At 37.4% G+C, this 25,012-nt stretch overlaps 1 protein-coding gene across 2 annotated transcripts in view; it reads right to left on the reverse strand.

Moving 5' to 3' along the window:
• LOC124631753 (tyrosine kinase receptor Cad96Ca) overlaps positions 1-25,012 on the reverse strand; it is a 127,944-nt gene that overhangs the window by 89,558 nt on the left and 13,374 nt on the right. Inside the window, exon 1 of one of the 2 annotated variants that reach the window (XM_047166332.1) lies at positions 893-1,086. The exons of the other annotated variant lie outside the window; for it this stretch is intronic. The gene's annotated coding sequence lies outside the window, so the exon portion shown is untranslated. Of the gene's footprint in view, positions 1-892; positions 1,087-25,012 lie in introns of those variants that run through there. 2 annotated transcript variants of the gene reach the window in all.

Here is a 25,012-nt window from a genome sequence, read left to right on the forward strand (position 1 = left end):
TATTATTTAAGTAAGTAACGATGATAAAAACTATTTATTATTGCTAGGATTTCTTTGAAAGACTATCTTTATTCTCATTATTATTTTAGTGACTGACAACTTTCAGTTATTTTTTTAGTACCTAAAAGAAACACGCTCTATTAATTCAAAACTTAGAATTAGTTATTCTACATAATTGTGTTTACTTTCAAACTAAATTACAATATTTCGTTCATATTCATGCAACCTGACATAGATGAGTCAGTCCAGTTTTTTCTCTTTAATTATAATAAATCCTCAATTTAAATATAGATGCACTGGCTTCGGCCAGCGGTTTCACCCGCATCCCGTGGGAACTACTTCCCGTGCCGAGATAAAAAGTAGCCTATAGCCTTCCTCGATAAATGGGCTATCTAACACTAAAAGAAACAAACAAACAAACAAACTCTTCAGCTTTATGATATTAGTATAGATTATTTTCTAGTTTTTTACGGGGATGTTTATGCACCCCGATCACAAGTATAAATAACCTACAACCACCTAGAAGGTCTCTGTACCAAAATCCATACAAATCGGTTCCGCCCTTTTTCATGTAAAGGCATTACTTAAGCAACACTAACTTTCGCAATTGTTTTATAAAATATAGCAGATGCTTTATTACAAAATTTTCCCTGATAATTAATTTCTATTTTACAAACATAAAATGCTTGTTTATTTTATTGGAAACTAAAGTAAACTGTGAAAGCAGTGACGCAACGACAACGCGTATTAGAGAAAGTGTGCGCCGAAGACATTGCAACGTCATTGAGTAGCCATCCATTAATCAGTGTAGAAAGTTTATTGATTGTATCACTATAGGTACTTGATCCGAACACGTCTATCTCAATAAAATACCAACACAAATTATAATTACCTTAATGGTTCTGTCAAAATTTTGTTCACAATCCGTCAAACACACAACCTTTATATAACAAATCACTATGTGTATCAATTTGCACAGAAATGTAAACAGTCACACAAAAAACTTAGCACTAAAAGTTTAAACAATACACGTTGAAATTTCGTAAATCCAAGATGGCGTTGACGCGGTGCGCGCGCACCATACCTCGCGGCTGACTGTACTCAAGCGCAGCTCCGCAATGACATCAACCCCACCACTTTATGTCATCTAATCAAATTAAGTCTCTATTGTGAACGTCTAAACGTGGGAAATAGATTGACACGACGATGTTTTGGCTCACAAATTAACAAGTGGCGTGCCAGGGAAAACACAGGTTTAATTGAGATCACTTTTTAAGGCTTTACTTAAATTTTATTGCTAATTATTGTTGTAAATATGTCCATAGTTATGAGAGCGTGGCGATGTTTCGAAATATCATGAAAAAATGTTCTATTTGGCAACATAATTTAGCGCGAAATACTAAAAGTATTTACTGAATTTCACAAAAGTTACAAAACAGGTGCTAATCAATGCACTAGCTAGAGAATCTTACCGAACACTTTACTTTTTGTAATGACGCACTCAAATATACCTATTTGGCTAACAAAATCCAATCTTTAAGTACTACAATTAGCATTTAACTCTTAATTGGAAACCTAATTAAATACCCATTATTTCCAAATTACATCTACCTTAGGTTCAATTACTTCATCGAAATTACTCTCAAACATAACTTGATTCGTTTCATCTGGAGAATCAGAAGCAACCTGTTGATACTTTACAGGCTGCCTGACCTTTAACCTAAAACTCAGAGCCTTTTAATATGCTTTGAATAAAACCGAAGCTCTCAATCTTCTTTGTTATTTAACCGATATTTTTGTTGAACCATTTTGTCAAATAACGTTCACGAATGATTATAAACGTAGAAATATATTTTTTGGATCTGTGTAAAGGGAGAGATGATCGTTTAGCTGTAGTTTGGTTATCAACCGACCTTAAAAAAAGGAGAATCAGCTGAAGAATTTATTGCACCAATTTTTTTTCTTCCCAGCAAAAACACATAGGCAGTGCAGAAGAGCAGCCTCATGTAATTTTGTGCTATTTTTCAGCATAACCACTTTGGGTAAATGTTTTTTTTTTTTTGGAGGTACTAAATTTGGTTATTTGTATTTTGTTTTGTTAAACTGGACACTAGTCTTGAAATTAACCAAAACTGTTACTCTAGTTTTATATTTCGTGCCTAGGTATTTAGGTTGATCCTTGACTTCATACGTAGAAAGACACTCAATAGGTAATATCAAGCAATACATTGCGTGATATTAATATTTTATTGCTCGGACATTCCTAATCACCCTTCAAGTCATAGAAACGACAGCTGTCGTAGTGGAAACCTCTTATGACGTCAATGTTACGTCGCTCAAAGAACTGTCATAAAGAAATAATTACGCCTTGATTTACTGCCAAACTATTAATGGATATAAATCACGAAAATGGTATATTATTTGTCATCAATAGTTTTTGCTTGATACCTATATACAAGGCAGCCTGGTCTTATAAGTTTTCTAATGACTATGGTCCTTAGATCCGTGGGGAAAATGTATTGCATAAAAAGGGTTTTAAATCAATATTGACCTGAATAAAGTTTTCAATTAAATCTCAAGATTATCTTTAGAAAGCTACCAAATAATTGAGGCAACTTCATTTAAACCCTGAAACACTGCGGTCTATTTTAATTCCACGTAAAACACGAAGTTCTTCATTATTTACTTGACATAAAATACCGATGAGTCGATAAAGAAGGAAATTCAATATGCGAACGTGTCATTATTGTCTGAATATTTAAACGCAACAAACTGAACTGCCGTTCGTCGATATTTAAAAATAGATTTCTAAGTTTAAAGTTTTGAATTCACACACAATTCTAAGTTTAAAGTGTGAAAATGAAGGTGTCTTTTATCTGGAAATGAATTTACTACTATATAGGTACTATTGATTTTAGGTAGACATTTAAAGCGCAATCGATTTTAATGTATGTACAACGGTTACTATTTGTGTGTCGCATTGTATGAATATTGTATTTGTTTGGTAAAAGAAGAAATAATAACAAAATTTTCATATTTTACGCTGCAAAACATGTAGATTTTTTATTAAAAGTTAATGTTACTTCTCTTTGGGGGCTTACTTTTTTATAATACGAAATATAATAAATACGAAACTGTTAGTCAATACATACCATTGATACTCAAAAATTCCCCATCCACCATCCACGATGAAACCACCATTAAACATGGGAAGTCAGATCCCAAGAAGCATTACCAAAAATGGTCACTCCAATGTGAAGCACCATGACGCTACCGTTAGATAAAGTCAGTGACCATGCGCAAGTGCTTACGCGCACCGCTCAGACTTCGATGAAACATCGGTACCTATGGGAAAGACTTAGGTATTTAAAGAATTACTAAGGTATAAGAATGGTTAATTAGAAAAAAAGGGTTGAAATCTGATGATGTGGTCCTAATTGTGTTTTCGAAACGGATAAGTTTTTTTTTGTACCTAGTCATTTGGTAAAAGAAGAGATGATATTTTTTTCTAATGTACCATGTACCGTTATGTATGTGTGTATGTGATGATAATTTTAAACAAGTCGCATTAAAAAAATTAAAGATTTTCTCATTACTTGTATAGTTATCGGCACGAATCTTGAGCTCTGACCTTCACCTGCGCAGAAGTAATTTATATATAAGTTATTGGGTCCCTTTTGTGGTATGAAGTGAGGCGCGGGGTCGGGCTAAAGCGGTGATTGGCCCGCAGTGCATCGCGTCATAGCCGTCACTCGGGATTGGTTCTTTGCTAATAAATCACTTCTGCGCAGATGTAGGTCAGAGCTCAAGATTCGTGCCTGTAACTATATTGAAGTACCAAGCTAAATATTTAAGTGTATGGGTTATGACTTGTATTCGGTGTCAATTACTTCACTACAAGCAGAACTTTTTGAGCCTCAAATTAGAAGTGGAATTTATCCATCTCAACTTATACGGCATCTGACAGGCGTTTAAACTAACAAAGAACACATCAATCGATATAATTTCTCGATTCTCCACTCATCGAGTAAGTAATACCTTACAACATAGTACACGTTAGAATCGATTTAGAAAGAGTGCATTCAACTCGAATACTTAACGAGTAACTCGTTAGCGTCGAGTGAAAATTATGTTTCTTCATCCTCCGAGCCTTTTTCCCAATCATGTTGGGGTCGGCTTCCAGTCTAACCGGATTCAGCTGAATACCAGTGCTTTACAAGAAGCGACTGCCTATCTGACCTCCGCAACCCAGTTACCCGGGCAACCCGGTACCCCTTGGTTAGACTGGTGTCAGACTTACTGGCTTCTGACTACCCGTAACGACTGCCAAGGATGTTCAATGACAGCCGGGACCTACAGTTTAACGTGCTATCCGAAACACAGCCAATGGTGTCTAAGATATACTTAGAAAGTACATACAAACTTAGAAAAGTTGCATTGGTTTCTTATTAAACTAAAATTATAGTTTGTAATTACGGTAATCTGCTGTATAGTTTGATCCAGTTTTCTTTGATTATGGATCGTTCTCATGTTAACTTTGCAAGCTAGTTTAAGTAATGCACTGAAGTGAACACTTCCATTTCCTACGTTACGTACTACCTAATTTACAAATAGTAAATTGAAATATACGTAATTATCAGAACGTTTGATAATAAAATTATCCTATTCGCACATTAGTCAAAAGAATAAACTTGGATTGTAAATTTTAATTTCTATAATCAACCAACAAAAAACACAGCATACTTCTCTGATAGAAAGCCACAATAATAACTAAGAAATTCTCCAGGTGGTTTCTTGGCTTAGGTACATTACACTTTATAAAACATCAACATAATATGATAATATAGACGCAGGTGCACTCTCTAGCCGTTCACTTTCATAGCTCCGGCAATCCGTCACGACCGTGCAGAGATTAGGTGCAGTACAACGACTTACGTGCTTTTTGAGATACGAGTGATGTTTCGATTTGTTCAGATCATCACCCGCCTAGCCTTTTCCCAGCTATGTTTGAAGTGGCTCTTACCTTTACGTTTTCTTAACTAGGTAGGTATGTATTTTTCCTAATTTTGTTATATCGGGGGTCGGCTTCCAGTCTACCTGTATGCAGCTGAATAACAGTAGCTGCTGCAGTAACTGCAGTAACTGAAGGAGCCACTGCCTAGGCGAGCAACCTAATATCCCTTGGTAAGACTGGCTGACAGATTTCCTTGCTTCTGACTACCCATAACGACTGCCAAAGATGTTCAAATGACAGCCGGGATAACGTTCACAAACCATTTGATGATGGCAAGTACAATTTATCTATAAGATCTATGAAAGTGTTAACCCAAAGTTGGGGTCAAATACTTACTTCTGTGTTTGACAGTCCATTTGTAAAATTATTATTAAATAAATAGAAACATCAAAAACTAGTTCAACACCTACTTGAACGATTCTTTCACTAGTTTTATCTTAGGTCACGAAGTCGTGACTTTAAAATAGAGAATAAAGTCGGGTTTGCACTTACTTATTTTTTTCTATCGATAAGTTTTAATGAATAGAGTTTTGCCGTTTCTCCGATTGGGGATTCGTTTTGTAAAGTTTATTAAACGAACACGATTGTGATGGCCGCATTGATTTTACTTAGAAACGTGGTTTTGTCGAAGAACTCATTTTGAAATGAAAGGATTGTTTTGTGAAAATGCGGACTTGCTATTTTACGATCAAAATGTAAGTCGTCAACAGAGTCTGCACAAAAATATAGAGACAAAATCTTTCGTACAATAACAGTCAAGTTTCGTCGCAAAGACAATTTTATGTTTAAAATTCTAAACTGTTAAACATCAATGCTATTATATTATCAAACTAAGCCCAAATAATATCCGCAGCTACAAAAATGTATAATGAGTTTTCAAAACATTAATTTATGCATATGTAGTAACTCTAGATTCTCCTTCTTCTTAAATCTTCAATGTAAACCAGCTGAAAAACATCGACTAGTGACTACTTAGACGCTTTTTTATCCGCATTTATATTTCTGCGAGTGCACACAAAAGACGAACTAACTAATTAAAAAACGACTAAAAATACACTGCATGAAAATAACCACCACTAGTTTGTGAGCTGAATAAAAAATAATTTTCAACCACCCTATCTGTAACTTCTATATCTATCCATTCTATAAAAAAGAGGAAAAAAGTTTTGTTTGTTTGTAAAGGTTCCAAAACAACTGAACTGAATGAAAAAATATATCGGGAATATTATAACATAGGCTATATTTAATGCGGGTAGGTTTTCACAGAATCACAACTTGTGGAAACTAATATCACTACTATTAAACGTCTATTATATTTTAATAGAAGTTTTGTGTTTGTGTGATTGGTTGTACCCTAAAGGCTCCCAAACTACTGTTAAAACGCTTACGTAATAAATTGTTTATTGGTTTCGGTTTAGTATAATGATAAATAATTTGATCATACTTACATATATTATATCATGATTTAGTATATTGTATTTGATAAATTGGCAACATTATGTTTTAGAAAAGATTGTGATTTGATCCCCACCACATGTTAGTTGTTTTTTTTTTCGTTAGTAGCTGAAGTTAAAAATTGTAACAGTTTAGAGTAATTATTCGTGCGCGCGCAGGTTAAGGTTGAATTATCCCTGTTGTGTAAATTGTACGGATTGTGTCAAATGAAATAAAACGTGTGAATACAAATATTTGTGGACTTATTGTACCTGGAATTTAACACTACTGAACTGATTACAAAAATCTGTCGGGAAGTTTTACACGCTGTCCCCGATGTTAATATAGACCATATTAAATTCCACGAAACGCGGGTGAAACCACAAGAAATGCTAGTAAATAATAAAAACGCAGAGAACGTTGCAAAGCTGCCATTTAAAACAGTAGCGCCTTATTCCGTATTCTGTCTCGAACTTAACGGTCTGGCCGTTGCAAATTGCTATCGACGACGGGTGATGGTTATGAAATCGGTTTTTACCCGGATCTTACTTGTTTTTTACGTGGAATAACAAAATTTTGAGCTAAATAGGTAGATGAATTCTGTAAGTTGTAAGTAAAAGTTGGTAGACTCTTGTTTTTTGTGTCTACTTCTGCTGTTAATCTTTATACTAATACAAACGTATGTAATATACAAGATTTTTTTGTTCGTTAGTTTGTACCCTGAGGGCTCTAAAACTTCAGAACCGATTTTAGAAATTCTTTCTCTATTAAAAACATACACTATCCCTAAGTAGCACAGGCTATATTGTATCCCGATACGCGAAGAAATTCCCCGTAATGTGTGTTTCACGTAATAATGACAGCTTAATTCAATATCGATTACCTATGACTCTAGACTACTTCTATTTGGTAGTAGAAAGCTACGTCGTTTGAATAAATAGCAATCAAAGATGTACTTATTATATTCTTTGCATTTTAAAGTATACAAAACATTATGACAACAATGACGTTCCAATAGCTATTATTATACAACAAATGTTACACAATCAACTTGCCAAGTAATTAGGTAACACGTTTTCTCAAGTTACTTGCGGATACGGACTTCGGGATTGAGCTCATTAGTAAAAGTACCCTACCTGAATCCTTGAACAAATTGAGGAACAAATATTTTGAGAAGTAATTTATCAATGACCCATGAAACTTTATGATTTTTTACGTAGGTATGATAAAATATACGTGATGTAACATATGGAATACTAGTAAAGAATTGAGTATTGCTTTATTAATTTACCAAATTGTAGAACCATAATAAAATAAATCCTACTTTATATTATAAATGTGAAAGTTTGTGAGAATGTTTGGATGTATGTTTGTTATTCAATCACGCAAAAACGGCTGGACCGATTTGATTGAAATTTGGTATGTAGATAGGTGATACCCTGGATTAACACATAGGCTACTTTTTATCAACACACCACGAGGGCGAAGCCGCTGGCGGAAGCTAGTATCCTATAAAAATGATACACTTAAAAACCTCTAAATACAGAGTAATGTATTATACAACGATCATAATTAATAAGTAATTCACAGTCACACCTCGGAAACTCTATTAACCTCAATGCAAAAAAAATGGTGCTCGATTTATGTCACTCTAGCCTGGTAGGATGAAGACAAGTTATCAATTTGACAATATTGACAATATTGACAATATTGACAAAATGACGAGCCAATCGTTTCGTCATTGTTTCCTCTACTACGTCAGCCGTCACCATGGAGAACAAAATGACTAGCGGAGATGTCTTAACGGAAAATCTAAGCACGCCAAAATGCGGGTGTTGGGTCGAGGAACGTTACTACATAGCTTTGCTCTAAGTCATCTTCCATGGAACCCGTCCAGTATTTCAAAAATAAAATTACTAAACAATCAAGACCAATGTTTGACAGATTGGTCGTGATTTGATAAGGAACCCGAATGCCTCGTTAGTTATAGTAACTGACAGTTTCGATCACACCTACCGCACATTAAAGAGACCTACAAGAAGGCGCCTGATCTACCTTCCTTATAGCATCTCCGCTGTCATTCCTTTCTCCGTGGCCGTCACAAATTGAATTTCTCAACTCTTCGGTTGCTCTCGCAAAACCGACAGGTATTCTCCCGGATACGTTTATAATATTGTGCTCTTTTACGTAACAGAAACAAATAAAATTTTCCTCCGAGAAAAAACGTCATTTCTTATCTTGAAAGGTTTTGTTTCTTTTGGTTTGGCGAATAATCTGACTGGGTTTTTTGTTCAATTTGATGAATTTGTTCAGAAAGGTGTGAATTTTGATTATGTAAGACTGGCCTTTTATAAACGCATTTAATATTCTTTGACTTTTATACGGTTATATAATTTGAATTTTAATACAAAACACACTGAGGATTTTCACCTTCAAGCAGGATGACTCCATCTTATTATTATATCAGTTTCTATACCCACATATTGCCTATTTATCTTGACCTAAAAACATCACCCATATTTTTCGCAATATGACCCATATACCACCTTCCATATTACATATCCTACTTATGTCTCCTGTATATTTTCCTCCGTGATTTTCCGGCAAAAAGCAATTAATATGTGGGACTCGTCATAGCCAATGAAACTCATATCTACTAACAAGTGTGTTTTTCTTTACGCTTCAATGATTAGTGTCTCAATATTTGGACCATATCCCTTGGGTCTTCAGAAATGATCTTGGAATAAAACTTGGCTTAGATACCCATAAATAGACAGGTAAATTAGTTTATTGGTCATATTTCCTTTTGGTCCTAAGATATGTTTTTTAGAGGCTGGATATTCCCACTGATTTCGGTGCAAAGGTTAATTTAGCATTAACATATTAGCACACCTTGTAATGTCATCTCGTTATGTAAAAATAGGTATATTTTGGAATGCCTACTTTGTCAAAGAAACATATTCGTTGTCATTTCCAACCATGTTAGGACCTATTTCAAATCATCATCGTCTCAGCCATAGGACGTCCACTGCTGAACATAGGCCTCCCCCTTAGATCTCCACAGATACCTGTTGGAGGCGACCTGCATCCAGCGTCTTCCGGCGACCTTTATAAGGTCGTCTGTCCACCTTTTTGGTGGACGATATTTCAAATATAGACCTGGAACTATGAGGAAGTCACCTAAATACTGAACCTTCAGTATTGTCTAAATTCTCAAAGCGTGCCAATAAATCGATATTCTAATAATGAACTAACTTTCCTGGTTTAATAATGAAAATTCCTCGTAGCTAATACTACCAAACAAAATACATTTATTAACTTGCCCCTAGTTGGCTTCTATTGTTAAAATATATAATGTTCCTTTATCTATTTTTGGGTTTTGGGTTAAGTAGGTACTCGATGTTCAGTTGATCTTGAAGTCTTACTTTATTATTGTGTACTAGCCCGCCCGCGGCCTCGCCCGCGTCCAGTTCGGTTATATCGCGTTTCCAAGGGAATTCTTCAAAAGTCCGGGATAAAAACTATCCTATGTTCTTTCTCAGTTCTGTCAGTGGTTTAGACGTGAAAGCATAACAGACAGACAGACAGACAGAGTTACTTTCGCATTTATAATATTAGTAGGGATGGGTACTATTGTTAAGGCGAGGAATTGGTCAACAATAATTCCATAACCGGCACGCGCATCTAAGGCGCCAAAAGGGGTCGGAGCGTCTGAGCGGGGCGAGGATAACAATACGCGCGCTAGCTTATAACTAAAAGTCGTAAGCGACAAAATGGTTTTGTAATTTTAATATTTAGAAATGATAATTTAATAAAAATTCCTACTACCATTTTAAAGAGTATGTATATACTCAACTACTAAAAAAGTTAAGAGGCTTAAATCGGTCCCGTTTGCCCATAATATGTGAATCTCTTTTTAAAAAGAGGTATGTTTGATATATTTTTCTCTGTTATAAAAGTTACCTAATCATGTTTCTACAACTAACAAAATAAGGCTTATATCATGAACTTTCAGGTAACCAAGTTGTATTTTGATCCGTTTTGTATTTACTGAGAAAAATTGACATCCTTGGCGCCAAAAATTCCAATTCGTCCTCTTAAAATGACTTCTCGGATGGTAACACCGATAGATATAGCCACTTCTATGTTTAAGTACCTATCTTACTTTTTTTGTCAATCATCGTAAAAGAATGATAAAAAAATAAGTATTTCATATATTCCGTTCCGTTGGTAACAGAAATAAAAAATTGTAGTTAAGCTTAAGAGCTTTACCTACATATGTATTCTGAACCAATTGGGTCCCTTACATTCTTATTGTCACGAACCAGATTTAGGTACTCAACTAAAAAGTATTAGACCTAAATTATTTTAAAAGATACTAATCGTTTTACTTCAACACATAAACTAACGCTTCAAGACATGCATGTACATAGAGATTAAAACTTTCTAAATACCGAACAAAGAGCAATAAATAATAATTAATAGAAAAACAATTGAGAATGGAATTGCAATCAGTGAAAGTACAAAACGTATGGGTCACGATGCACGGTGGTCATAAAATAAGTTGGCTTGGAAACAATAAATTATTATTTTTTTCTAGCCGTAAGGTATGTCTGAGATATCTTAAATACTACAGAATTTAACTGCTTCGTTGGTCTAGCTGTTGCAAAGCATCTTAGGTCCGATTCCTGGATCGGGCCGAAGTCGCTTTGGTTATAGAAACTTTCACAAAGGAACCCGGAGCCTGGAAGTTGGTGATTGATACATCTGTGTCCTGCGCCTGATCTCTCTCTAGTCGTGTCGGATTATCGTCCCATCGGGATATGAGAGTGAAGGTATAGTGAGTGCACCTGTGTCTGCACCAATGGTTGAGCACTATAATATGTCCTGCGCGGCTGACTAACCTCCTATATATGAGAACAGCTGCTGTGGCCGATAATCGGCCAAGGGGATATCATCATATACCACAGAATATTACTGGCTGATAAAACGGTACTGAACAATATAAATTATCATTCTACAGTAATAAATAAAGTAGTTCAGCAGAAAAGACAAATGAAATTGCTTTGAGGTTAGCTCGGAAAAGCCACCACAGAAAGCACTAACGTTCTAGCTAAATTAATTATGTTTTCCACACATTAAAACACTGAATTAATTACTAAAATGTGCATTTAATCTCACGCCTTTTCAAGGGATAAAGAGAACTGGTTGTTCACTTCACTAGCATAATTTATTGCTTAACTAGGCCAGCGGTATAAAAAAGTATTTTTTTAAATGTTTAACATTCAGATTTTTAAAAGCTGATATTCAGATATAATTTTTATTGACACCCACATACTTTTAAACTGAATCTATACCGATTTTTAAAAAGCTGTACTAATTTTCATTCATTCATTCAATCTTCAATGTCATGAACTGGCCAGATACTATTAACTATTAAGAGAAACATGTTTTTTGCTTATTTGTTAAACCCTAATTACTCAGAAACTACCCAACTAATTTGAAGATTTCTTTCACTGTTCGGAAACTACTATATCCCCGGATAACATAGGTTACATTTTTTCAAGTATATCCAATTAGATCCCTCGGGCTATAAGTGAAACCGCGGGAAACAGCTAGCTATAGTTAAATTCACTTAAATTAATAAAGCACCGCCCATTATAGTTCACGAATTCATGCAGCATGAACCACGAGTCACGACTCTTGAGGTCACCGGGGCTCCTTCAGAAGTCAGCCAGCTAGTTGAAACCCATTTATCATGGCGTGCGCTTTCTCTTATTCTATTTAATCGGTAAGAATATAGATACTGACTTGCTTGAACATTTTAATCTCAATAAAAATATGTTTTTATACATGTTATGTCAGCGCTAGATAGCTCATTTACCGTAAAGGCGATAGGCTACTTTATATATAATTGCAAGACATACTTACCACAGGGAGTGGGTGAAACCGCGGTTAATACAAACTTGGGTGCACAGGGTAATCAATGCAAGGTATCTCTCTATTTGTATCATGTAGTAGAAATACTAGGAATTCTATAGGTATGATAGAATTTGAATATGTACTCGAATCTTACTCGATAGCTGACATATTGCATTCTATAGAGATCAAGACATTTCACTTTGATGTCACTAGTATTGAAGTAAGTACACAAATAGTAGATTGCGTGCAAGAGATTGTTGATAATATCAAAGTGACCATAGGTTGGTATAGCTGGAATACATAGTCATTTGCCTAGCTTTTTCCTATCTATGTAGGGTATGTAGGATATAGTTGGATATGTAGGGTTGGCTTCCAGTCTAACAGGATGCAGCTGAGTACCAGAGTTTTACAGGGAGCCACAGTCTACCTGACCTCTTCAACCCAAATGGGTAGAACACCAGAACTAAATTGATATTGGGATCCCTAAATTCCTAGGCTTCCAAAACGATAAAAAAAATTCAGGAGTAATATAGTTACGCTAAAGTTAAACCCTTCACAAAATAATAACCAAAAAAATAAATCATATGATGCGTGAGAATTCTAACAGATGTGTTAATTATTTTTTTTTAAGTGACTTGCACGAAGAGTCAGATGTTTTGACTTTTTATTGCAACATGATTATACAATTTGCATTATTTTCTAACCTTGAAAACTTTCAAGATACATGTGCCTACTATTAGGTATAGTATATATGTTTTATTTCATGAAAGCGGGTGAGCGACACCAGTGAGTGTAAATGCTCGGGATCGCTCAGTAATGGTTGAGTCGCACATTACGTCACACGTATGTACATTTACACACACATGTATGTTCACCACTTTTTTTTTACTATAGTAAAAATCAACAAATGACGCTTCTCGCTGTGAGTTAGCAGCGGTAAGGGGGTGTCAGACTTTTGCTGACTAAAATCCCATCGTGTTCCTTCGTAGGCCTTTTATGTACCAGGGCCGCGGTATCCAAACATGTTATTATGACCTCTTAGTATTGGCAACAGATAACTCCCACAATATACAAATGTCTTACACACTATACATATCTAACAGGTAGTAAGCCATTCCATAAAAACTCCAGTCTGAAAAAAACATTGTTCGAAAAAATCCAATAGCACTTTATACCAGTCGGATATCCATTTCAGAACAATCGCGTCTGAGACCACCAGACTGTAAGCAATAATGCGGTAAATGCAATACCGAAATAACTGTAGGTTCAATCCGTGGTTCAATCCTTATGACTGTAGGTAATGGGTAAAGGCGAAAGTGAGTGTGTTTTGTTTTTGATGCTTTCGCGGAAACAGCTGAAGTGATTGGTATGGAATTGGGTATAAAAAAAGGTGGTAATCATTGACAGCTTTTTTAAGAGAACAGGAATAAGTACATACCTATAGGAATGATACCGTGAGAATGGTAGTTCAAATCCAGAACCCAAGTTCAAAGTCAAAGCCAAAGGTTTTATGTCATATATTACATATTACAGGTTTTTACGATACGTCAAAAGCTAGATGCACGGTTTCAAGGAGTGGGAGGTTCAAGGTATGGAGAAGAAACGGCAAGAAACTGCAAAAACGTCATTTTGTGTAATATATAAAGAGTCATAAACGGCAGATGGATGGAGGTCGTTAACCTCCAACATATCTTCACATGCATATAAAATTAATAGTATTTACGATAATTATTATTTATTAGACATTCATGTTTGACGATGATGATCACTAAATTATTAAACGGTATAATGACATGTTATTGATGTCTGACCTTTCATTTTATAAGGTTTAATTGTACGTAAATCACATACTTAGAGGGAAATATATGTACCTATCTAATTACAGTTTTAATTGCCTTGCCTTTGAAACTACGTGGTATTTGCGTCATTAGGTTGTTGAGTTAGAAAATGGTGCTAAACTAATTTACGTTTTGATATTACAAGGTTATAATACGTATTATAAGGTTATACAGATATGCATATTTCTTCTCCACTGTTTGAATAATATCATCATAATTTCTGACTTGAGTGATGACTTGCGCAAGACGGCTGGCAGGAGCTGGATGCAAGAAGCCGAAAATCGATCTCAGTGGCGTGCACTTGGAGAGGCCTATGTCCAGCAGTGGACTGCGATAGGCTGATGATGATGATGATGATGAATTTCTGACTTCTTCTAATACTGCTAAAGCTTAGCCCCATAGTTCTTGCCAAATAACTGTGCAGATTGTTACTGACTTCACGTTTGTCAAAATGTACAAATTGAACATTTTTGGGCATGCGCAACAAATGGCTAACTTCACAGCGGTTATTTGAAGACAATTGAACATTTGATGAACTCTTTCACCTTTACAGTCCCTAGCGACGTTTTTAAGTTTATAGCAGAACTAAAAGTCCACATTTAAGCTTTTAAAATCTAAAATAAGTCAACAAAAAAAAACTTTATCACAAAGACAAATGACAAAACAGGTTTTTCAAATAATAACGCATACGATTGCGGAATAAAAGCAGTAATTTACGAACGTCATTTGTTTTATCATTATTCAATGGCCTTCCAATTAATTTGGACTTTAAATTGAGTATACTAAGATCTAATTTGGGAAGGCATTAACTTGTACCCAGAAATCTTTGAGTGTTCTTCATATGAAATGTTTTAAACGATCGTAAATGTTGTGTAATTTGTAAAGAAAGCAGTAAATATTCGTAAGTATTTGGGAATGTATGTTTATCATAGAGGAAGGAAAGATAGCGGAGATGCCATAGAGAAGGTAGGTCAGGCCTTTTCATAGGACAAGCGGGCGTGCTTAGTTACTAGAATCAACGAAATGTTCGGGTTCCTTGTAAACTCAAAACCAATCTGTCAAAGATTGGTCTTGATTGATTGGAGATTTTATTTTGAAAATAGCGGACGTTTTCGGTAGGAGTGTAAGGGCGGAGCTAGTAACGTTCCTCGTCCTCCGAACATCCGCTTCTTGGCGCGTTATTTTCTTAAGTGATTTTGCGTTATGACATCTCCGCTAGTCATTTTGTTCTCCATGGTGTGTATGTATTGCCCAATTATTATTGATTATTTTTCCGACCCAAATATCGACCAATAGAATTGCACCATTCGACGTCACGTGGTACAACCTACATGGTATTATACTGAAAATTTTTTGAATATTTTCTCTGGTCGTTGCTACGTCAAACTGACAGGTTGTGGCCGACATTTGGGACGGAAAAATAATCTCCCGAATACCACACGAGCTTCATAATTATCTGGCATTTCCCTCAAGGTTCCCTGCAAACAAATAAAGTCGTCAAGTTTTTCAGGAAAAATCACTCGCGCTTCGCGCTCGTTATTTTTTAACCTGAAAAACTTGACTCCTTCATTTGTTTGCAACGAACCTATCGGAAAATACCCGATAATTTTGAAGCTCTTGTGGTATTATAAGTGAATATTTTGCCAAAATATTCATCTCTTATTAGCTACAAAGTACTTAATTACATGTATTTTTCCAATGAGTAATTATTTTTTCTTGGAAGCAATTTCATCATGTTATGGCTATTAAGTCGAAGGTATGTGATATATGAGAATATTTATTGCGAAAAAATATTACATATTATTTTATTATTATCCACATAATGAGAGCATTTAGGGTGGTAATAGACCTTGAAAAAAAGGCTCGATCTTCCATTTTCTTTTTGCCTTGACATTTTACCACATTAAAAAAAAACTGGTAACAAACTTCCTGACTTTCAAAAATATAAAAATTACTAGCTTCCGCCAGCGGCTTCGCCCGCGTGTTGTGTTGATAAAAATATAGCCTATGTGTTAATCTACATATCAAATTTCAATCAAATCGGTCCAGCCGTTTTTGCGTGATTGAATAACAAACATACATCCATACATTCTCACAAACTTTCACATTTATAATATAAGTAGGATATGGAATACTAGCCAATTACCCGCAGTTTCACACGCCTCTCTTAGAAACTTCTGTCCGTACCGGGACGAAATATAATTATAGCCTATGTTCCTTGGGAAGAGTGCAGCTTTGCAACAGTGAAATAATTTTTCAAATAATTTCAGTAGTTTCGGAATAATTCCTCTTTACTATATCAGTACAGATATGAAATATTATGCAAACTTGTATGCAAACAACTCTACTTTTATAGTGTAATTGTGTGAAATTCCTCACACACACATTATTTTTTTCTCGAAGTAGTAGTTTCATGGTAAATATCGTGGGAATATTGTCGGAGGTCCGTTATTAGGCCTACAGAGTTGCGAGTCAGCGGGTCAGGTATTTTATGCATGCCTTATATTCTTACTTGATTGTTCTACTAGAAATTATAAGGCAGAATAATTTTCCTAGCTTTTTTTTTGTCTGAAATTGATTTATATTAACGTAGGTAATAACTATTTTCATTATGATAAAACTTTCAAAAAAAAAATAGTTTGTAGTATAAGTTTCAAGGCAGTGTTTTGTAGTTTTGTGGAGGTCTGTAATATTTTTATATTTTATATTTATCAAGATTATTCATTTAAAGAGAACAAGAACGAAAATTCCATGACTGTATGCATTTAACAGCCGAAAAATGCTAAAATATAGCTGAAGCGATCGTATTTTAGCCACAGTATTTTGTTCGTTTCGTAAGAACCTGCAAAAGCCCACTTGAATTATTTTCACTTTGGAAATCTTTCCACTAAGCCTTAGTTTCCTACTCGTTTCTTTTAATTCAGCACAATCTACAGTACAAGTACCTAAATCTGGTTAACAGCCTCGACCCGCTAGAACAATATATTTGTTGGTCAAGGCGGAATGGCCACGATGTCCTTGCCAGTCTAAAGGCGGATTGTCCTCGAATCGTAGCGCTAACTTGTGATTATCTAGATCTAGATAATACGGGGGGAGTTTTTTATTAAATGTCGTTATAGGGAACCTAGATGGAAAACGGGAAGCACTGTTGAAAAGGTCCCTGAAAAGATAGGGAGCTGCTCCTTGTATAACTCTGCTGAATGGGGAAGCCGCCCCAACCTATGGGAAAAGGCTGATAATATTTTATCTTATTTTTAATCTTGTTAATATTTTTTGTCTAACTTTTATTACAATCTAGGTTTTAATATCTACTTAAATAAAAAATGATATTGAATTGAAGTAATTAGAAATAAGGAAACCAAATAACATTGTCATTTTATAGTGACTGTTAGCTTTCTACGTAGATCGTGTTACGTGTACACGCAAATGTCAATTTTAGTGACGACATCTTGCATCTTACGTCAGAATAGAACCTTGTTTTTATAGATACCTAGTTCTTAAAGCCTAACAGACATACCTATGTGGTTAGGTTTGTTGGGTCACTTCTTCATTCCAGCAAAAACACAGAAGCGGTGAAGAGTAAGCGTTATATAAAGCGTTTGACTTTTGTTTTGACGTTTGAAAAGAATTTGAATAAACTTTTTTCTCAATTCAACTTCAAGGATATTGCAAGGGCAGTAGGTTAAAATATCAAACCTATACAAGAGCAGTAGTGGGCGTCTTAAGCTTAGAATCTTTGAGTTATTTTTAATTCTAATTTACCTAATACAGTTTGACATTGCTGTGTCCAGTTGATTACTATTGCAATCAACTGCTCTAAATGAAATCTAATAGGTCTGAAAGAGCCTAGCAAACGTAGGCGTATTTTATTACTTAACAAATATTTTTGCTTAATTCCTGGGGAAAACCCGCTATGTTTAAAGTTTCATAACGATATTTTCCTTCACCGTTAGTCAGTGGAGTCTAAGACACATATTGGAAAATACACACTTCGAGTAACCTTTCATCATTTCTGACTTATCTACCTTATAAACTGTTGCAACTTTACGCGTATGAATTACAAGCTTCCGCAAGCGGTCTCACCCGCGTCCCTTGGGAACTATTTCGCGAGGTGGAAAAAAAGTGACCTTAGAAAAAACAGACAGACTCTTTAGACATAAATAAGTATTATTAATTTAGATTCAATATTTAATTTAAGTACCTTTCAGAGGTGGTCCTACAATAGTGTTTGTATATGAAATACCATGAAAATCATACTATTATTTTTCTAGAAACAAACCTGTTTGTCTCTGTTTGAGAAGAACATACTCATAGTACAAACATCGTACTGAGGACATTATTTATTTTAGTTATGTTTTCATAAAACGTGATCGCCACTTTATGTACTTAAAGATTGCATCTCAATTCATCCTCGTATTTCAAGTGTGAAGCCACGAACAATCATAATCGATTTAATAACTAATCGATATTTGTTTATCGATTCAATATTCCGATTATTATCTCGAATGCAAGCCTGATTAAGCATTAGTTACGCTTCAGTTGTCACCTATATGATTAGCTCAAATTAAATCGAATCAGATTTCTCTAGACTTTCTAAAATCTATCGATTGTATAAATATTCATAGCAAGATCTAATTATAGAATCGAGTATTTCTTTGGAGATGCTAATTCTAGTGTGGTTAATTCCCAGGTGTTGCCTTGTATTTCTAGGTAGTATATCTCCCAGTGATTGGATTTCAAATATTTTTATACACATCTATACACCACTATTTTTTAATTAGTGCAAATACTTAAAGGGCTTATTTAAAAAGTTCTTAGTATTATCTATGCAAAGTTTCAAAAACTAATATTCATAATCAGCAAAGTTATTAGCGATAAGTTATCCAAAAATGTCACTCAATTCATGGAAACATTGTACAGGTAATTCCAAGTCATTCATAGTAGTATTCATTAATCATATTCTGTCGCTCTCGCATTCGCGTGCTCTCGCTCGAAACTTGCCCCTTGATTCAATTATGAATTTACCAATTTTCCTGGACAATTTTGGGATTTCGTTTTTTTTATTTTTGATAACACAAATATGATCAGTAACGGGTACAGATAGAGCCCCATTTTTTTGTGTACTAATTTAAAAATAGTGGTGTATATGACGGCGCCACCGTCGATGTGTCAACCGTCGATGTGTCAACCGTCGATCTGTCAACGATGGACCTTATATAAAGCGGCGCGCGCGCACGACTCGGGTGCCGGTTAAGCAGTACACGGCCTCCTAGGCTGAACTGCGAGATGCCATACCAAAAAAAAAAAAAAAAAAAAAAAACGACTCGGGTCATTCGTTCGCCGACCGTTGCCGAGTGCACACCTCCCACAAATTCGTGATAAATAATTGTAGTGACTAATATTGTGTTAATTGGAATAAACCAAGTGATTGTGTGAGAACCCCTTTGTTTTTTTTAACGATGTCGGATCCTGACGCCGACATCAGAAGTGGGATGCAATCCGAATGCCCACATCTGTTAAGGATTGCCCTGCATCGCCCACGTGTTCAAAATGTGAAGATTCTAGTGGCAAAAGTTGATACGCCTGATGCAACACTGCTATCGCATTGAATCAAGCCAGGCAAGCACAAGCAAGAATCCTGGGTGGTGAATCTCGTACTGCAACATGATGTTGGTTGGTTGGTGAATGACCAGACTGATTTCGGGAGAACTCGCCACGTGAAGATAAATTGCCTACCCACTTAAAAGAAAAAAAAATGGAAGTCGATAATTTAAAATGGAGTTTGTAGTAGAAGATTTATTAAGAATTTCAGCGAAGGTACAAGTATGGTAACCACGGTTATGGTAATGGTATCGGTTTCCATTGTTACATGTCAAGCTAGTTATTGAAGGTATGCTAGAAAATTAACCGAATTTGTCTTTTTTTTTTTCTTCATGTTTCAACAATGACGGTGATAATTGTGCAATATGGCGAGAAAATTACGACGCTGACTGCCATTAGCCCAACGTGTCTTTGTGAGGTCGGAGTGTTGGTGCTTGTGCATCTCCGTGGCTTCACGTCCGCGAAAGCTTTGCTGTACTGCGCGCCATAGCGATGTGCGATCGTCACGCACGTTGAGTGGAAAACCCGGTGAGACCAATCCATTGTTCAATCCATAGTTTTATGTTGAGGTTATTTTTTACACGAGACTAGTGGTATTGGTAGATATGAACTGTGTCGTTGGTTTAGTTGTCACGTAGTGCGACTGTTGTGCGCGGGATCTCGGGTCGGGACGAGTTCGCTTTGTTGGTTTTGTAAATTTTCAAAAGGCAGCCCGGAGCCTGGAAGATGCTGATTGACGCACCCTTCATTGGAGAGCGCATTGATGTCGGTCCTCCTTGTGGTTTCTCTCTGGTTGTGTTGGGCTGTCGCTATGAGATTGAAGGAATAGGGTACGTCTGTGTCTGCGCAGATGCCTCCGCACTATAATATGTGTGCGGCTGGCTGATCTCGTAATAAGTGCTAATTATACGATCGCCGTGGTCAACAATCAGCTGGCACACAATTATTGTCAGTGGTAGTTAACTAGTGGAATCACCGACGCTGAGAAGTAGTTCCACGGGTTCTGATTAATGTCTTTCAGTTACATAAAATAATTCAATTATACGTCAGACTATAGATTTGTTGGCAAGGTGTTGTTACTTCTTACGCCTACTTAGTGATTTTATTGTGTTATGCTGTACCTATGATGGGTATCGGGGTGACTTGGAAAAGACCCGTTGGCCTGTGCGATAGCAGCGTGGTGATCAGGAAGAGACTAGTGTAAATCTGTGTGAGTACAGTTAGTGTCGCGTTACTGTGGTTCCTAGAAAACCAGGATGGGCTGATAAGTCGGCTAAGGGACACAAAGGTCATGTAAAGCCTGTCGAATGGAAGGCGTTCGTGTGAGTGACAATAGTAGTTGTAATTTACAATTTGAAAGTTGGATCTTTATTTTATTTCATGCTTGGCAGCTGATGTGACCGGTTTCTTCGTTTGAAAGGTGATTGCTGTTCTTGAAATCCGTAACTGGTGGTAGTGCAGCTCGTGATGCGTAGGAGAAATGTGTCAGGGGTGTAGTGCCGTTGAGTCGTTCTGGCTAGTGTTGGTGCGCACTTATGGCTGTGATTTCTGGAGTGTAGGTCTGGTGGGTGGTGCCTGTCTTATTCTGAGCGTGTCGGTGTGAAGGACTTGCCTCTTGTTTAGGTTAGACTTTCCGGAGGAGGACTGTTGCTGTTCCCAGAATATTGCTTCATCGGCGCGGATGGCTATTGTTGCGCCACACATTTGGGACTTGACGGCTGGGGGGGCCACTGCTGACCCAAATGTTTTCAAAGTTTAGTCAGTTGCCTAAGCACTTTCCTTTTCTGACTTCACGGATGCCGTCTGAGATGAAGTTTGCCGGGGGAGCAGAAATTGTCGGGTTTGTGGCTGAGTTGACGGGGTATCTGGCTCTGCGCCACGATCGGTCGATCTGTTTGGTTAATCAGGTAGTATGTAAACGCGAACAGAGAGAGTTCATTGTAAGGGAGGCTGACATAGTTGGTTTGACTTTAATGTCTACTAAATATAGTTAGTTGCTTATTGAATGTGAGGATAACGATACCGAGAGAGTTTTGCAATGGACGTTAGCTGCCGTTCTAGCTGTTGATAAGTCGAGAAATTATCCCTATAGTCAACGTGACTCAGTGTTTACCGGTTGTGCGCGGCGACGTTGACTGTCCCGGACTGGGCGGAGATATCCCAAATCGTTGTAGTGCTAGGTCTGACTTCGGTCTGAAAGTTCGACTCACACAATAGCAGACTAGTAGAATTGGCTGTGTGGTTGTAGTAGGAGGTTTGGTTGTTGAGTCTTTTGTATTGTAATTACCTAGAAACGGCTATATTAATAGCTGACCTCTCTTTACGAATTCATAGATCTTGATCATAGAGTTGGGCCTTTTGGTAGTCTGACTTCAGGGATCGAATACAACCTTTCAACTAGGAATCCCTTATTTGAATCTATACTTAGGCCTTGAACAGTAGCTGTTGTCTTCCGGCTAGTCTTTCCAATCAGATAATCGTATACCAGTCGGAGTATTCGAGAAATCCTGTAAAAATTCTACTACTCTTATAACAATAGTAGAATTTTTGGCCAACAGTCAGATAGGGCGAGCAATGCGAAATTTTTAGTGCCTATTTGCGATTGTAGAGAATGATTCGAACGTTGCGCGACGGGCTCGTAGAAGTTCATTATAATCATCATATACCCGTCAGTCATCATCATACTCTTCAGATCGTTGTTGTTGATGTTGATTGAGTAGCAAATAGTACCAGGTTCAGTACAATATACCGTATACCAATCGAGCTTATATTTTATTTCTACGAGAACGATGTCTTCAGATCTAGCGAGCTTCTTAGTCGACTCTGCTTAGTCGTAGATAGAAATTCGAGATACAGCAAACGGAATGATTTAGGAGGAAAATAGCTTCGACAAAACAGAGCGTTTTAATCTTTTAGTGACAACAGTGAGATTCCTCTTGAAGATGATTTTGTTCGTCTAATTTGAGCGGAAGAAACCGAAACTCAATTGCATAGGATTAGAGATATTTCTAGGGCTTTTGCTTTCATTGTAATAGACGTAGATAATGATGAGTACGAACAATATGATAGGTATCTTCTATGGGGTTTCTTGCCGAATATTCTAAATGGGAACAACTGTATGGTCCCGTGCAACTAGTGTCGTGAAACTTTATAGGAAATCGCTAACGATTTCCTATAAAGGTTCATTTGAGACCATCTTATATTGAATTCGAGTACTAGTAAGACCACTCGAAAAGTGCTGTGGTAACATACCTGGAGCCCGTGTAGGCTTACTTGAAGTAGCTTGTATTCCAACTAAGGACTGAGGAGGCCGAGACGGCGGCTCACGATCATGGAAGGTATAAGGTGTCATCTGATAATGACGGTGACAGTGACGAATTTCAATTAATGTTCTTTGACCTGTACTTATATGACACGACTTCAGAAATGATCATGATGTTCGACTGACATGACTTCAGAAAGTGATGATTGGTGGCTAACTTAACGTAACTAGCTTAACTGAACTGGCTCGCAGGGCCGATATTCCATGACATGTGACAAGTGTGACAAATCTTGGGGACTGCCCTGACACGTGACTGGTGTGACTGATTTTAGGAAATGGCTCTCTGGGTCAATGTTCTGCGACTTATGACAAATCGAATCATGTTAAGAACTGGCCTTAATGGGTCGTAGGTTCTGGTGACTAACCAACTATTTTGTGTAGACTATGTGAGATTTTATAAAAAAAAAAAGAAAAGAAAAAGGGAAAAAAAAAGTCACAAAAAAAGTAAGCTAAAAAAAAGAGAAAAGGATGAGAGAAAGAGGTAATTTAAAAAAATGGTTTAACAGTCTCCGGTTGTAATACCGATGAGAATGGTTTAACGGTCTCCGGTTGTAATACCGATGAGAATGGTTTAACGGTCTCCGGTTGTAATACCGATGAGAATGGTTTAACAGTCTCTGGTTGTAAAAAAAGGCTCGCAACTTAAAGATTTGACTGACTGATTTGACTTGATTTGATGTGACTGAGCATGTCAGGATGATCGAGCAGTTTGCTGTCTTGTTTTCAGAAGACGCTCGAGGACGAGCATATGTCAGCATGGCCGTGACGGCGCCACCGTCGATGTGTCAACCGTCGATCTGTCAACGATGGACCTTATATAAAGCGGCGCGCGCGCACGACTCGGGTCATCCTCTCCCTAGCCCGCCCGCTGTATCTACAGTATCCCCCGCCCCGCCACCCTCGACCTCGCAGGTCGCTTCCTCTCAAGGTGCCGCTAAGCCCAAAAGCGCACCAAAAAACAAACCTCCGCCGCCTGTATACTTACAGGACAAGGCGAAATGGACCGAAGTGTCCAAGCTGTGTGTTGATCGTAAGATCAACTACAGATCGGCCTCCAATACCGGCAACGGTATAAAAATCGTCCTCCCTACGTCAGACGACTATAGGGAGATAACTAAAGCGCTAAGAGCGAGGAACATTTCGTTCCACACATACTCCCTCCCCGAGGAAAAACCTCTCCGGGTCGTCATTACCCGTATTCCGAAGGAAATCCCTTCGGATGACATTTTAAGTGACCTTAAGTCACAAAACATCCCTGCGACGCAAGTCCATAGGATGCACCGCGCCCGCAGCGGCCACGCCTTCGACATGGTGCTCGTAGTATGCGAGCCGTGTCCTTCTAAAATCCACCCGATTTTTAACATCAAATCGGTATGTAATTTAACCGGCATCTCAATCGAGAAGCCAAATAGATCTGGCATTGTATCCCAATGCCACCGTTGCCAACTGTGGGGTCACTCACAGCGCAACTGTTTCGCCCAGCCTAGGTGCGTGAAATGCCTAGGCCAACACGGCACCTCCGACTGCCCGCGACCCAAGGACCGCACTCTGTGCACCGAGCCTCCGAGCTGTGTACTCTGCGGCGCCTCAGGTCATCCCGCCAACTACCGCGGCTGCCCAAAGGCCCCAAAAACGTCTCCCAAGCTGGCCAAGCGTGCAAACGCCCGCCAGCTAAGGGAAAGCCCATCAGCGAGGCTACCTACCGCTCAACTTCCCGAGCGTCTCAGCCCACAACGGCCCTCCCCATGGAACCCTCTCAACCATCAGAGAGCCTTTCCAACCCCGAGGCCAACTCAGCCCCAGCCAACTCCCGCCCCGGTGAATAATTCCACCGCGGCGCCCGCGAGCTTACCTCGCGTCCCTCCCGTCCTTCCCTCCGCG

This window comes from Helicoverpa zea, chromosome 7, assembly GCF_022581195.2.
Source record: "Helicoverpa zea isolate HzStark_Cry1AcR chromosome 7, ilHelZeax1.1, whole genome shotgun sequence".
NCBI lineage: Eukaryota > Metazoa > Arthropoda > Insecta > Lepidoptera > Noctuidae > Helicoverpa > Helicoverpa zea.